Consider the following 16,625-nt stretch of genomic DNA (forward strand, 5'->3'; position numbering starts at 1 on the left):
AATTACTACATATTATTTTTATGTGCTATTTATTAAATAGGTTTGAAGTCGGTGCCAAACACTAAGCACTTATAAGTATTAAGCCCATGCACCGACATCAAACCTTTTTAGTAAATAGCACATAAAAATAATATGTAGTAATTAATAATATCAAATCTTTTTTATTTCTTACTTTTCCGTTTTTGAAGTCGGTTGTTTTTAACGCAGTTATTTTTATGCACGTTGCTTGATTATTATGCAGATACCATCTACTCTTATATTGTAAATTCGACAGTCTGTTTGTTTGTAGTTACAAAAAAAAAACCTATAAATTATTATGGTATACCATACCATACGAAAAATATTAAATCACACGTTAAAACGGCTGATCGCATGTGATTTGAATTTGATACACCGATAAATTAAAATCGGGATTAGCACATATTATTATATATTATGCTTTATTCAAGTAAAACCGAGTACTAAAGCTAGTGTTGTTAACATTTTTCTCGCAGGAAAACTAGACAGTGCGTCAGGTGATTATACAATTACATATTATGCCATTATCAACCAAAACAATAAATTTATTGGATGGAATCAGTTCATTTTTGATATCATGAATGCAATATCCTTTTGATCTTGTATGAATTACTGATTGTTTAGTGACAAGTAAGAAAATTGATTGGTCAAGACAATCATTTATTTGATTACGTTGTTACAAAAAATGTACGCTTTAAGATTTGCGTCTTACGAATTATTTTACGAAGAACAATAGAATAAAATTACAATTGTAAAAGCAAATTGCTTTCTATTTACTGTTAGCAGTAATAACGTCGTTTCTAGCTTTTTCGTATTTTTTGGACATCTTTTTGCATTTATCGTGTTATCATTACGACTAAAAGCCTATTGAATTGAATGTTGTAAAAAAAATATCGCCTTCTATGAAAAAGTTTTACATCTATATAAACTTTTCTATTCTGAAAAACGAATAAGTAAAATAGATTTTAAACATTCCATATTTTAACTAGCGTCACCAGTATGTAATTATCTTCTAATCCACCACCCTTGCTAAGTGCTGGTTGATAGACGTCACATGTCGTTAAATAATTTTCTTTGTCCCTGTGTCACTTTTGTCACGTACCTCTATTTACCTCAATAGGTTTCTTTCTAAACTATCTAATCCTCAATCAATAATCAGTATTTTATTACTTGATTCACTTTTGCACTATTTTATTCATTTATTTTTGCATGAAAACCAGTGTTACCTGGTGTTGTGATCGTAATGGGACCTCTATTTTTGACGTTACTCAACACTTGGCTTGATACATTTAATTAGAAACGAATTATAATGCTACATTCATTAATTCGTTTCTAAATAAATGTATCAAGCCAGGAAGAAACAGTAGATACTTTCCTAATGTAATAATTTTCAAATTATTAATATGAAACAATGAAACAATTGCAAAAAATCATCTCCATTGTATTAGTATGAATGCAATATCAAGCTAAACCAAACATTTATCGAGGGCATATATTCACTCTTGTTACATTAATCATAATCTTCAATGAAACAAAAGCAATCTTAATCAGGAAAGTTCGTTCGTACTTCATAACATATGATAAAAATGTTAACAATATCCCTTGACCATAAACTCTGATATCTTTACCGCAACCGATATAAACAGTAGCCTTATAATATACCTATATCTGAGTTATAAATTAGAAATGCCAAAGGCGATATCCTCACGTTTGATGATAATTTATTAGTTGATAATGCGATTAAGTCCAGGACTCAAAAAGTCGTAAACTTGGATTTTAAATTTGCATCGCAATCATGTTATGTTTTATTTTTATGGACATGTTAGATCTTGTATCATCACAACATAGTATAAAACAAAGTCGCTTTCTCTGTCCCTATGTCGCTTTGTAAGCTTAAATCTTTAAAACTACAATAGATTTTGATGCGGTTTTTTTAATAGATAGAGTGATTCAAGAGGAAGGTTATAGTATATAATTTATTAGGTTTTAGACAAGCGGGCGAAGCCGCGGGCGGTAAGCTAGTTAAAAGAGCATTAAGCTAATTTATTTCAGCTGTTTCAATTTATGTGCTCATAATATTCTCGCTTTTATTAGCTTCATCTGTATGTTTGTTTGTAATTTGTATGTAACAGATTTACGATAGGTACAAAATTTTCTGCCGTTTTTTACATGGTTCACATGTTAACTATTCAGTCTGTGTAAGTTTTAGATAGATTCAAAAGGTATGCATAAGTGGGTAGATTTTAAAACGAACATTCAAACTATCTATTCATTTTCCCTATTTTATAAGAGCAGTACATTTTTACATTTTACCTATTTTATATGCACTGAATGTAATCAATAGCGCCTTTCTTTTTATCTCCAAATTGGCTTTAATTTTTGGTATTAAGAGTAATTCAAGTGTAATTGGATTAATTAATATCAAGAGGATTAAGAAATAATTGACAAAGCTTAAAAATTATTATGGATCAGGATTAAATTGACCTAAATTGGATATTTGAATGCTACCTAACTATAGAAATAATATAATGCGTGTGTTTTATTATAAAGCTATTTTTTTTTTGTTTGTGCCCACAAATCTAAGGAAGCCATTACACAGTGCGACTTGAAAATTTTATTTCACCGTTATATAGACCATTTACCGAGGAAGGCTATGTATCACGCGTAAGACAAGAGGCAAGGCAAATAATATGTTTTGCGATTAGCTAAAAACAAGCCAGTAAATCAAAAAATACAGCCGCTTAGCACAGATAAAGGAAAAAATGCAAAAGCATAAATTGGTTGTAAGTTACAACATACAATTCTCCATACTAAATTCCCTTCCTAATTCTCTCGGTGCAACAGTGTTTTCACAATAAAATTAGGCTATCTGCTTCAACCAAGTAATGTAAATGTAAATATGCTACTGTTATAATAGTGGAATGTAATGTGGTGTAAATTACTTTATTACGCAAAATCCGATCCTCGAAGCAGAATGAATTTCCACATTAACTAGGATTTTTTTTATTGAAACCCCGGCAACGGAGTAGGCGACCCACTTGATGGTAGGTGATGGTCGCCCATGAAAATTCACAACATTAGGGAACGTGTTGCCGGTTTTGAGGTGGAAGAAGACTTTTGAGGCGGGTGTAGGATAATAACTGATAAATATAAAAATATAAAAAATATAAAAAGAGTTTATTTTCTCACACCAGTTACATAAATAAGTTTATACATTTTCAGTACATATAAATAAGTGTGAGACTGGTGCCTAAACTAGGTAATAAAAATTACCTGTATTTTAGGTCACCAGGCCCCCACTCCTCACTTCGTTGGAACACATTTTCATAATAATTCATAAGAATTTAAAAGACTGATAAAAAGGCGTTATTGCTCGGATCCGGGTTGAACAGATAGTTATAAATAAAGATAGGCATATCGATATAATAATCTGATATAGACTTTAGTATCTATATTAGTGTTGATGAAAAAGGGATAAACGTAATGAGAACATTTAAATTTGCAGATCTTGCAATATAGGTACAATAAAAAAGCGTTTGTGGTAAAAATATCACATTTAATAACAGAAAACAGATCTATCTAGCTAGTCATAAATAAAAAAGTGTATATGCTGCTGAAATAATTTAATCCTGTTCATGCATCTTAACCTAAACCCTCCTCACAAGATCGTCGACGATGAAGTCTGTGACTAATTCCCTAGAATCAGCGGACATTACGAAGTCAGTATGGGAGAAGCTTCTTCTTGCAACCCTGCGCACTTTACAGTTGGGCATGTGCCTTGCCATCGCCAGGACGTCTCTCTCGTGTAGCAGATTGTCTCCGACCGTGTAGTGCATGACTGTGTCCACATTAATGTTCCTAAGGTTGTAGTCGGGTGGAGTTATCCTTCCGTACCTTATCAAGTTCTCCAAAATGCCATAGTCCCAGCTTCTGAAGCGCTTGTCTCTGATGTTTTGGCCGAAGTGTCCGTACTGTTTGAGAGCAGCTCCGGCTACCATTTCCTTGCCGCGAGAGAGCTCATCCTGAAAGTAGAAGTTTTTTAAACGTCACCAAGAACAGGACTATTGACGATATAGCAGTTCCTAAGTACGCTAATGTTACGCATAAAACAGTACGTTCATTAATTAGCAACATTAAAAAAATGTAATGGAATTAAGATAACAATTCAATTTAATAAAAAAGGTATTATATTTACCAAGGCATTTTCGATGGCTGCAATCAAGCTTTCAAGTATTAATGAAATAAGACCACGTGATTGATATTCTTGCACCTTCTCTTTAATTTCTTCAATGTCTTCGCTAAAGCTGAATTTGCCTGGTCCTAATAATTCCACAACACCCACCAGACGGGCTAAACTCTGAAAAAACAAATAGGTAAATTAATATTTTATAACGACAGCATACATATTGCAAACAGTATTGTAACCAGTATAATATATTGTTTTCAATGAATATTTTTATTTATTCTCTTCATCATGGGCTTTCACAATTGTTTTGTGTTGTTCCGCTTGATTGATTGAACAATCAATAATTACGAAATTGTCACACATCGTAACAATATCGAATAAATATTTTTATTGTTCCCATTGCGTTTCGAATTTTATTGTGTGTGTTGCATGTGTTAATATGAAGTAGTTATGCAAAAATATGGGCAAATCAAGTATATTGATAAAAATGTCAACAGTGGGAACTGTTGGATATATCCTTTGATTGGCCTAATTATATTTTGTGATATTCATAACTGAAGTTTACTTTTTTAGCAAGGAATTTGTTTGATAAGCCTTAATAAATAGTAAATGTCACACCAACTTACATAGATCTGATCAACGTCATCAGCAGCCTTGGTCAAAATCTTACTTGGGAAGTGATTTTGGTATCCAACACCAGCCAAAAGGTGAGCAGAGATGAACTTATTGTTATATTCAGGTTTCCTCGAATTCAAGATGAGGAACACAGTGCCGCCTTGGGAGTGGCCGACGTAGTGGAGTTTTTGTTGATTCGTAAAGTTGAGAACGAAGTCGATCATAGTGGGCAAGTCAATCAAAGCGATCTCTTCGAAAGTGAAGTCCCAGAAGGAACGTTTGGAAAAGAGACCATCAGGGTCGAGGGATACGTGGCGGCGGGATTGCTCGACGCCTCTCGCGTTACCGATCCAAACGTCGAAACCGACATTAGCGAGGACATAAGCTGTTAAGAAAACAGAGTTTATTATTAGTATGTAAAGCTATAAACACAATAATAACTAAACCGTTTATAAGATAACAAACAGAAGAAGGGACACAGGGTGTCAAGAAAAAACGTAGTTAATTCGTATAGAATTAACGTTTATCAGACAATAAACTATATAAGAAGGTTTCGACAATCTGATTGGACTTTAGCGCCTTTCTTTTATCGTTGAACAAGGAATGATAATAAAAAAGATAGCTAATTATTTTAATTAGCGACGAATGATATACCAATAATATGCAATAATGTATCTGATCTAGTATGTTTTTGGATTCATTGCCTACCTTTGATCATTTCATTCAAGAAGACGGTCATTTCATGGCTGCTGAATGTTATTATTAAAAATAAACTATACCACGATTTTGTCTACGTCTTACATGACGTTAAGTAGCCTCCATAAATTGATTATTTAACTCTGAGATTAGCGCGTCCAAAGTAAATCTTCAGCTTTATATTGGGTATTAAAATCTATGGGCATTGATCTAACACTAAAATTTAAAAAATCGGGTTTGAAATCGGGCCTGATGTACCAGATAGAGAGAGAATCTGTTGTGAGATTCGCTAATCAAATTAATTATTCAAGCTTTTTTAATAAAATATAGATAAATATCCAAAGGGCACGTACCAATACTGTTTTCTGGACCAATTCCAATATATGTGTTAGCAGATCCCTGCAAGCCGTGCATCAAGAAAACAACGGGCCTGCCGCGGAAATTGTTCAAGTCATTCCTTCCACGTGGAATCCTGTTTATTTGTAGAATGTATCCATCTTCCGTGGTGACGTCATAGTATTCGGAGGGATAGCCGTCCCTTAATATTCTTTCATGCTGGAATAAAAGTGTGAATTGATAGATTTATTTATGTAACAGGCATAGAATTAGTCAAGATTACTTGGTTCTACTTGATGATTTTTGGAAGTGGTGGAAATCTTAGGAATATAAGATTGTTAGTCCAGAATTTACTATTGCCTTGTTATAAAGTTTATATAGTTGGAATATACAATGTGGTATATTTAATTCTCAGTATTACTATTGCTTTGTTTTATTAAACGTAAAAAAGTTATGGCATAATGTATTGATTCGAAAACTTTTATCTAGTTGAATTATTGAATTTTATATTGACTACAATGTTTGACGATGAAATATATTTTGGACTAGCTTCCGCCCGCGACTCCGTCCGCGCGGATGTCGGTCTTCGCGTGGATGGTTTATTTCTCCATTTTGAGTACCTCTGACAATGATATCTTATAAATATCTATTGGACCCAAATACGGCTAGGCCTATAAGAATACGCAACGTGTGTTCGCGGTTCTACAGAACAACGTCTATGGATAAAACTGAAAAATTAAGATTATTTTTTTTCTACGTATTTTTTCAGGATAAAAAGTATCCTATTTTACGCCCAGGATAATAAGGTACAATAATACCAAGTGTCATCGAAATCGAACCGTTAGTTTTCACGTGATGCCTGAACATACAGACAGACAGACAGACAGACAGACAAAAAAATTTTTTAAACACATATTTGGGTTTGGTATCGATCCAGTAACACCCCCTGCCCCCCTAGCCAAGTGGCTTTCTGTTAGCGTAGCGTTCAATAGAATAGACTACGAATGTATGAGATTGACGTAAGCTGTAGATACGTATATCTAACGTCAATCTCATACATTCGTAGTCTATTCTATTGAACGCTACGCTAACAGAAAGCCACTTGGCTAGGGGGGATGGTATTTATTTTTTCAATATTTTCAATGAACAGAATTGACCCTTCTACAGATTTATTATATGTATTTGGATAATAATTTTTAAATTAATTTCATTATTATATCAATGCTGCAAATATTATTCAACGTTGATAGCGAATCAGATAAGCTTTATCCGTTAATTACAGGCAGTGATTTGTTACATTTAATTTCAACTTATTTCAATACTAAAATTTAATTTTTGGTAGAAATTCATTAATAAAAAATGTAGATAAAGTTTATTTCGTAGAAGTTATATTATCACATAGATAAATAATTGTAGCTAATACATTAATCGTTTTCATGTAATTCCACAAAGCCATATTTTAATCGTAATTTCCTTATTAGGAAGATACTGGAAGAGACAATACAATACATAGTATAAGAGAATTGAATGCAAATTTATTAAAAAGATAAAATAGTATGTGGTCAACGGGAAGACGTAAAGCAATCACAATTTTGGTTCGTTTGACATTTAATTGAGCTATCCGGGGAATTCCTCGCAGTCCAATAATAGCGCTATCCAGGGACATATCTTAGGATACGATTATATGGTTTCCTCTGTGGATCTATTAGGTACTTATAATTAACAAGTTGTGCCCTGTTGTGGCCAGTGGCGTAGCTAGGGGGACAAGGGCCCTGGTGCATAGGGAAAGAATCGGGCCCTCCTCCTCCCCTCTTTCCGCGTAGTTTGAACTTATATTATTTGCCTTCAAAATTATTGATGAGAATAAGAATAGAAAACAGTAAGTGAACTTATCTCTAGTAGGCTAAATCCATACGTCGTCTCTATTAGACTCTCCATGTGTTTAATAGAAGGTTTAATAGAAGAAAAAGGGAATAAATAAATAACGACGCACATGACAATATCGAATATTTATTATACAGATGAGATTAATTAATGGAAAAAACGATTTTTAACAGAATTCCCCGCCCAATTCACAATCTCTTGCGCGCTTTAATTTTTTATAATCTTCAGTTTACTGAAAGATCTTTCTGCTGCCGCGGAAGTAACAGGAATTGTATGAAACAGTAGCATCGCTGTATACACTTCCGTAAGGTCACATTCGAGCACGCCAAATTTTGTTTTAATTTCTTTGCAAAGCTGGCGAATAGACCACGTCTCCATCAATTGAGGGAGAATCAGATGATACACATTAAGAAATTAGAGCGAGAAATTGGGTCCAATTATATCGCAATATTTCTTCTGAAACTGATCACAGGCCGTTCGGTGTTTGAGAGGGTAGTCAATACTGTAACACTGTAACCGTTGCTGCTGCGAACAGTATGAAAATCGGTGATGTCATCTAATTTTGACAGTTGAACACTATTTTACTGGAAACATTGATGAATTTAGTGTATCGAATAGTGTTGCCCAAATGCAAGAACAAGACGAGACTTAGCCAGTCTTGGTCTTGGTCTTGCGCCAATACATCTGGTCTTGGTCTTGGTCTTGGTCTTGCGCCAATACACCTAGTCTTGGTCTTGGTCTTGGTCTTGCGCTCCCAGTCTTGGTCTTGGTCTTGGTCTTGCAGCAAGAGTCTTGCAAGTCTTGCAATTACCTATTAGTCTATTACTATTTATTAAAGTTTACTTTAAATCTTAGAAAAACGTATTAGAATTGGAACATTGTGAGCTTGAATTAACATAGCCATAGTAAAGATCAAGCAGATTAATAAATAACTAGTAATGCGCATAGGTCCAGTTTTTCATATTCTTTGATACAGTTTTTTGCGTCTCATAGAATTCCTAAGCGTACCTACCTAGTTATACACCGAACTGTTACACCTAACTACTCAGTGAAATAGCGCTAAGTCCTAGCTGCAAGACGCAAGAGTCTTGCAGGCTATGTCTTGTTCTTGCTCAAGTCTTGCACGGTCAGTCTTGGTCTTGGTCTTGCTAAAAATACGCGGTCTTGTTCTTGGTCTTGGTCTTGCAAAAACGCAAGACGCAAGACCAAGACCAAGACTGAATTTGGGCAACACTAGTATCGAACTGTAAACAATCCAGTGTAACTGTTAAAATCTCAGTTTGGACAGGAAAATTCTGTGTTCCACTGTAAAATGAAGTGGGTACCCCGTTGTTTAAGCAGTTTACACTGCGATATTTACTGTTTCTTTTTTTCCGTGAAGTAGCTCATTTGTCAATTTGAATTTGAGTTTAGAATAACGTTGTTATTTTTTATTGTCGATCATGTTGAGAGCTATCATAGATTATACGGTTACCGTTGTGGTGCAACCGGTATCGAATACATATTTTGTCATCGGAATTTTTTTTTGCGAAAATGAGTTCTAGCAGAATTTTGGTGCCAGATGGATGGATGTGCGGAATAGAAATCATAGCATTAGTGGTTATACTTGATGAAATAAGGCTGGTAGTAGGGAATTACGAATTACAACAGTCAGCGACACACCTAGTGTCAACTATTGTAGTACGTCCCAGACCCCAGAAAGTTGAAAACATCGCCACAAATATCATAAATGAGAACTCATGCAAGGCAAGAGCGAATGAAAGTTTCATTAAAAAGTTGATGGGTGGCGAATTGGTCTCACTACCGTCAAGCAGAGCTTATCGCTGATCCAAAATATATTAATTTTTTTTTTCAAAGCTGAGGTTTGAGGGCCCCCTGAGCTCCGGGGCCCTGGTGCACTGCACCACCTGGCCATATGATAGCTACGCCACTGGTTGTGGCCCGTATTAATTTCAGAAAAACCATTTGTAAGAATATCACATTTAGAAGCTACTTTATATTATGCTAACTTCACTTTGTCATTAGTGCTCCTTTGTTATTGGTCGTTGATGTTATAGACTTCCTCGGTGAATGGATAATCCACCATAAGCAATTCTTCAATCCGAACCAGCAGTTCGCCTCCAATCAAAACTCTTCAACTTATAATTATCTCATTGGTCGTTGATGTTATAATATTAGTAGGCTTCCTCGGTGTATGGACAATACAACACTTGTTGGAAATGCTGGTTACGTTTGAAAAGTCGAAACCAGCATTTCCTGATATCAGCTTGTTCAAACAAACAAACTCTCCAACTTATTAGTATAGATACGCATAGATACTTACAGTAGTGATCCCGCCGCGTCTGCCCGCCTCCTCAGAGGTCGAGGCATGGACACACAATACAAGAACCAACAATGCAGCTAAACCACGGACCATAATTTTTTTACGTTTGTCGCCTCACCCTAATACGATATGTTTTTATAAAAAATCCTTATCTTAATCCGAAACTAATTTAAAGATCGAAGGATTTATCATTACGTTCGTGTTTTGTTCATTAGTAATTATATTTTAATACCTAATCAGTGATTTTTGTGTGTAACTGATTACACGAACCGTTGAAAGTCACGGTCGTTTACTAGTGTTGGGTATGAACGTGGTATCTATTTAATTATACGCAAATTTGTTTATCTTTACGTTTTTTTATCCTCATGTGTGTTATCGTTTTCTAATACGTCCTGGCTTAAGGCTTGTGATATTGTTTCATTCAAAATTTTAGTTGAAATATAACTCCAAAATATTGTACGGGCTGTTTACGATTTTTTTTATTTATTTAAAGTTCAGTTGAGTAAAAAATTACGATATAGCTTTTAGCTTTTGCAAAAAGACAAGTTTCGTTTCTTTCGTTTTTTTCATTGAATAAAATTGTAATTTGCCGAAAGATAAAATCATTAAACTAATTTACGATTAAATCTTTATGTTGGCCCTAGCCCATAGGCTTGGGCCAACATAAAGATAGAAGTTTAGATACCTACTATTGATATCTATACATATAATAAATCTGTAGAAGGGTCAATTCTGTACATTGAAAATATTGAAAAAATAAATAGCAGGGGGTGTTACTGGATCGATACCAAACCCAAATATGTGATAAAAAAAATTTTTGTCTGTCTGTCTGTCTGTCTGTCTGTCTGTCTGTATGTCTGTATGTGAAGGCCTCACGTGAAAACTAGCGGTTCGATTTCGATGAAACTTGGTATAATTATACCTTATTATCCTGGGCGTAAAATAGGATACTTTTTATCCTTGAAAAATACGTAGAAAAAAATTAATCTTAATTTTTCAGTTTTATCCATAGACGTTGTTCCGAAGAACCGCGAACACACGTTGCGTATTATTATAGGCCTAGCCGTATTTGGGAATTGGGTCCAATAGATATTTATAAGATGTTATTGACAGAGGTACTCAAAATGGAGAAATAACCATCGAAGACCGACATCCGCGCGGACGGAGTCGCGGGCGGAAGCTAGTCTTTACTAAAACAATAATATTCTCATCTTTATAAAAATTCTGAATTTGTTTATTTGTAGTTTGCGCATTACGTTCCTACGATTCTAAAATATGTTCCTTCCTGTATTCTTACCCAGGTATATATGACATTATTTAGAATATCATACCTTCTACAAACCCTGACGCAGTTATTTCTTTCTTAGAAAAGCAGCTATACAATTATAGAGAAAATCGTCGATTAGCCTAGTATTTTTTCAACATTTTTCTATTATATTCCTTTATATCATTTATTCAAACATGATAGATAGGTGTTCTTCACGTGTCCCCTTCTTATAATCTGAGTATATCCTGTCAACGTTTCCATATTTATTTATTGTACCTAAAAGATTTAGATAATAGCAAAAACATAGGCAATAAAACAATTAATATTAATTATTATTTTTACAGAAACTAAGTTCTATTGTTTTTGTTATTTAAAATATAGCGAACTATTTTATGATATAGATAGGATTAGATAAAACTTAAAAAAATTATTTGATAAAACAGTAGTTGTTTCCATATGATTATTTAATAATAATAAGATATCGTAATTATATAATTGCGAGAAAAGAATATAATTTATTGTGTACAAAAGACGATTGTGGCAAATGTGAGCACATAATTTAATTTTATACATGCAAAAGCAATCATATCTGCCAGTTTCTTTTTGATTTTTAATAGGTAACTCTATGTCTAAATTATGCTATTTTTTGGCGCGAATTCAAGATTTGAACAGTAAAAGAGATGACGGAAAATTGTATACGAAATGTCAAACTATATATAAATATACTTACCTATAGGACGCAATTGTTTAGTCAAAGATATCAAATCTTTATCTCTTAATGGTCATCCGTTTACAATTAAATACTCAAATCACCTACACAATTAAACCCGCCTCTCATATAAATTGGCCCAATAATGGGAGTGTTATTAAAGCCTAGAATCCACTCAATTGTGAGGAAAATCACTCCCATTGATGCAACGATATCGGACAATTCGTGATTGCGTTAATCGTGACGTTACTCATTAGATTTGACATCGCTACAATAATTAGTTGTTTGCTTTTTGGGATTAAATAATTGCGATAATACTAAGATGACTGGCGATTGTTTTGGATTTATATCCGATAAGGATTATATATACGCTTGTTTACGAATTTAATAAAAATTAATCCTCCGTCCTTACAGACTTGAGTTTAAAATGTTAGTAGGATTTTCATTGACCAGAGTAATCGTTGGTATTGCAGATTTTTTATTATAGTTTAGGCTTTAAAATAAAGAGCTACTTTTATTCAAAGTATACGTGGGCCACACTGAAAGTTTTGCGTAACTAATAAATAAAACAATTTATTTGTCTCATATTATATTTACTACTTTTTAAAGTATTCTCCGTTACATTCAAAACACTTTTTCATCCGTTCAAACCATTTCTGTAAACATGAGGACCATTGGTCCGAGGGTATGTTTTCTGCGTGTTGTTTGAAAGCAACCACCGCCTCTTCTGGCCACGTAAATGTCGAACCACTCATTGAATCATAGATTTTTGGGAAAAGGTGCTAGGTTAAGACTGCGTGCGGCATGAGTCACGTGCTCTATGTTTTCAGAAGCCAAAAATGACTTTGTTTTGTTCGCGGTGTGCGCCGAAGCACTGTCATGGTGCAACAAGATGCGACTTCTAGGTCGCTTTTCTCTTATTTTTTCTATCATTTTGTGTACCACTCGGCATTAACAGTATTTTGTTACTCAAGTGGGATAGTGCAGACAGGATTCGTCTTAGAGAAAAATAATCCAATCATTTGTTTGCCGACCCTTCTCGCCTGCTTCAATTTGGTTGGTTTGCTGTCACTTTCAAACACCCACAAATAATATTGGTGTTTTATTTCTGGAATATAACCATGTATTCATATTTCATATCCTGTCACGATATTATACACGGCATTAGAATGTCCATAATTGTACTTTAATAGCATTTCTTAACACCAATCTACTCGATGTCGTTTTTGTTCTGGAGTGAGTTTGGGAGCAATCCACCGGCAACCAAGCTTCCTTACTTTGAAATGTTCATGTAAAATTTTCTGAATTTGGCTCATACCAATCCCCACATGTCCTCGAATCTCCTCATAAGTGATATGGCAATTTTCTTAAATTAGTCGTCTGACGGTAGCCATGTTTTCCTCCGTGATCGCAGTTGAGGGTCGACCTTCACGAATTTCATCGTGGAAAGAAACACGGCCGCGATGAAATTCAGCATATCAATGCCTTATAGTGCTCAAATGAGGTGCTTCCCTCCCAAAAGTATTTGAAGGCGAGCAGTGCAAGCTTTCGGAGAAAGCGAACTTTTAAAATCACCAAAAATCATCGCCCTAAAATTGTTACGTGTTAGTTCCGTTTTTGCTAACAGACAACGAACCTCAACTCGAGATAAAAAAAAAATTGACAAGCGATTCCCGCCAAATTTTTTTTCCTCAACTTATGAGATGTCTTATGTTAAAAAAATATAACATTCGAAATTCAAACATTTATGGGTGGCCAGAAACGCAAAACTTTTAGTGTGCACTAGGTACTACACTCCAACACGGACTTTTCTGTAGACCTTTTCAATGTGTACAATACTTAGTACATTATTTTGATAAAACTCGTAGGGTTCGCCTGCGTTTGCAATGTAAGCGGAAAAAATGTAATTGTTTACGACATCACATTAGAAACCTCAAAAATAACAGTACTTCTCCACTATTTAATGGATATCATTATACATATAAAACTTCCTCTTGAATCACTCTATCTATTAAAAAACCGCATCAAAATCCGTTGCGTAGTTTCAGAGATTTAAGCATACAAAGTGACATAGGGACAGAGAAAGCGACTTTGTTTTATACTATGTAGTGATGATGATAGATAAGTTCAATACCTATACAGTATACAACGTGGAAAAACGGGATTCTAAAAAATGTGTTATGGCTAATTTATTAAAAATGATCCAACACTATTAGTCCGATAATTACCTACATGAATCTTCTAATATATAAAAATCAATGCCACTTTTCGTTGTAATTCCATAACTCGAGAACGGCTGAACCGATTTCGATAATTCTTTTTTTATTATATTCCTTGAAGTACGAGGATGGTTCTTATGTAGAGAAAACGTTAATATGTACCACGGGCGAAGCCGGGGCGGACCGCTAGTATTTAATACAATTTTATCTATATGCTACCTACAAACTTAGTTTGTTGCATAATAGTATGTGATTATTAAATTATTGTATAGCTTCTATCGCGGGCCTTGAGCGCGGGGACCGAATCGAGAAATTCCGTAACGAAAAAACCTCACGCTCCCTACTCCGACGGGCGGAGGTGTGGCTTGAAGGCATAGCATGCAATAGGTAGCTTTACCGCGGCAGTCCCCGAGTGCCACACGTCGTTTTTTTTATTCTTTCTGCAAAGCATGCATTTCTTCATGCATTATATTCATATGCATAATATAAATGTAAGTTTTTCAAGTACCTAGGTATTATTATTATCAGTATATATTACTATATCTACTAATATCCTATTTTTCTTACAGGTAAGATATTCGCTACATTAATCTTCATGTTTTTGCTACAACAGTAAGTAATAAGCCAAGTTATAATTCCCAAAAAATCGGTAAGTATAAAATAGCCAATATACAGGGTGTCCCGTAAGTAGTGGACCAACGGGTTATGGGGAGTAGAGGGACTTATTATCTAACAAAAATACTAAAATTTATTGTCCTAAACCATATAGTTTTTGATTTATGCTTTATTTTCAAAATTTGATAAAAATTTCATCCACGTAAGCTTACTATGAACTTTTACCATTTCTGTTTTTATTTTATTCTTATTTTTTTGTTCAAGGTTGTTAAGAATACATAAGTCTTCCTAATTAAAATGATACTCAAGCATAATTAACAACAACAACAAAATTAGACCAAAAAGTAGGTAAAATTTTACGTTTTAAAAATTTACGGACTGAAGTTTGAACAAAGCTGGTGTAAAAAAAATGTATGGTGACCCTGTGGAACTTTGTTTTAAAAACTTCTACATCTCATACAAATTACAAAAAGGTATAATTATGTGGTATAAAGTATTTAAAAAAATGTTAAATTGGCGTTCAACATTCAAATTAGAAATTATCAGGTAGTCAACTCATTAAGTTATTCCGAGAATCATTGCCTTTAGGGGCGTGCGCTGGAATTATTTTGTATTGTTTCTGGCCAATCATTGACGATACTTGAACCCACTATTATTTTCTTTGACTTTCAACTATTTCAGTGACTTGCTTATAGCTCGGAACTACACGCGTGTTTAGCTTGAATCCGTCATTACGATATTATTCTTCGTTGAAGTGCGATTGAATTGGACACTGATTTTGCTTGTGATTTGGATGTTGTTCGACTTTGGTTTTTTGAAGAAAAATGCCTAATACGTACACTCCATGTGAATATGCAGAAAAATGTTTTTTATTTATGGACTCAGTGATGGAAATGCTCGACAACAACACGTGTTTATCGTGAGCGTTATCCCAATCGGGATTGCTATCCTGATCACCGATTTTTTCTCAGAGTAATAACGCATACCATGAAGGTCGTATTCCTGGAATTGGAAATCGAATAGGAAGGCTTAGATCAGTCGATGATCTAAGCCTCTCTAATATTGACAGAAGTAGAAGAAGATCCTTCAACTAGTACTAGCCGTATTGCTAGACGCACTGGTGTACCAAGAAGTATAGTGCATCGCATATTGAAGAGAAGTGATTTACACCCGTATCATGTACGAGTGAGCAAGCATTAATACCAGGTGATTAACAACGACGAATTAATTTTTGTCGAGAGATGCTTATGCTTGGATAAAAAAAATTTTAAGTCAATAATTTTTATAACATTTCTGCATTTTCACGTGGAGTGTATGTATTAGGCAATTTCCTTCAAAAAACTAAAGTCGAATAATATCCAAATCACAAGAAAAATCAGTGTCCAATTCAATCGCACTTCAACAAAGAATAATATCGTAATGACGGATTCAAGCTAAACACGCGTGTAGTTCCGAGCTATAAGCAAGTCACTGAAATAGTTGAAAGTCAAAGAAAATCATAGTGGGTTCAAGTATCGTCTATGATTGGCCAGAAACAATACAAAATAATTCCAGCGCGCGCCCATAAAGGCAATAATTTTCGGAATAACTTAATGAGTTGACTACCTGATAATTTCTAATTTGAATGTTGTACGCCAATTTAACATTTTTTTAAATACTTTATACCACACAATTATACCTTTTTGTAATTTGTATGAGATGTAGAAGTTTTTAAAACAAAGTTCCACAGGGTCACCATACATTTTTTTTACACCAGC

At 34.2% G+C, this 16,625-nt stretch overlaps 1 protein-coding gene across 2 annotated transcripts in view; it reads left to right on the plus strand.

Moving 5' to 3' along the window:
* The window catches only part of LOC123691193 (syndecan), a 255,125-nt gene that overhangs the window by 149,474 nt on the left and 89,026 nt on the right, over positions 1–16,625 (plus strand). The gene's annotated exons all lie outside the window — the stretch shown is intronic.

This window comes from Colias croceus, chromosome 1, assembly GCF_905220415.1.
Source record: "Colias croceus chromosome 1, ilColCroc2.1".
Taxonomy (NCBI): Eukaryota; Metazoa; Arthropoda; class Insecta; order Lepidoptera; family Pieridae; genus Colias; species Colias croceus.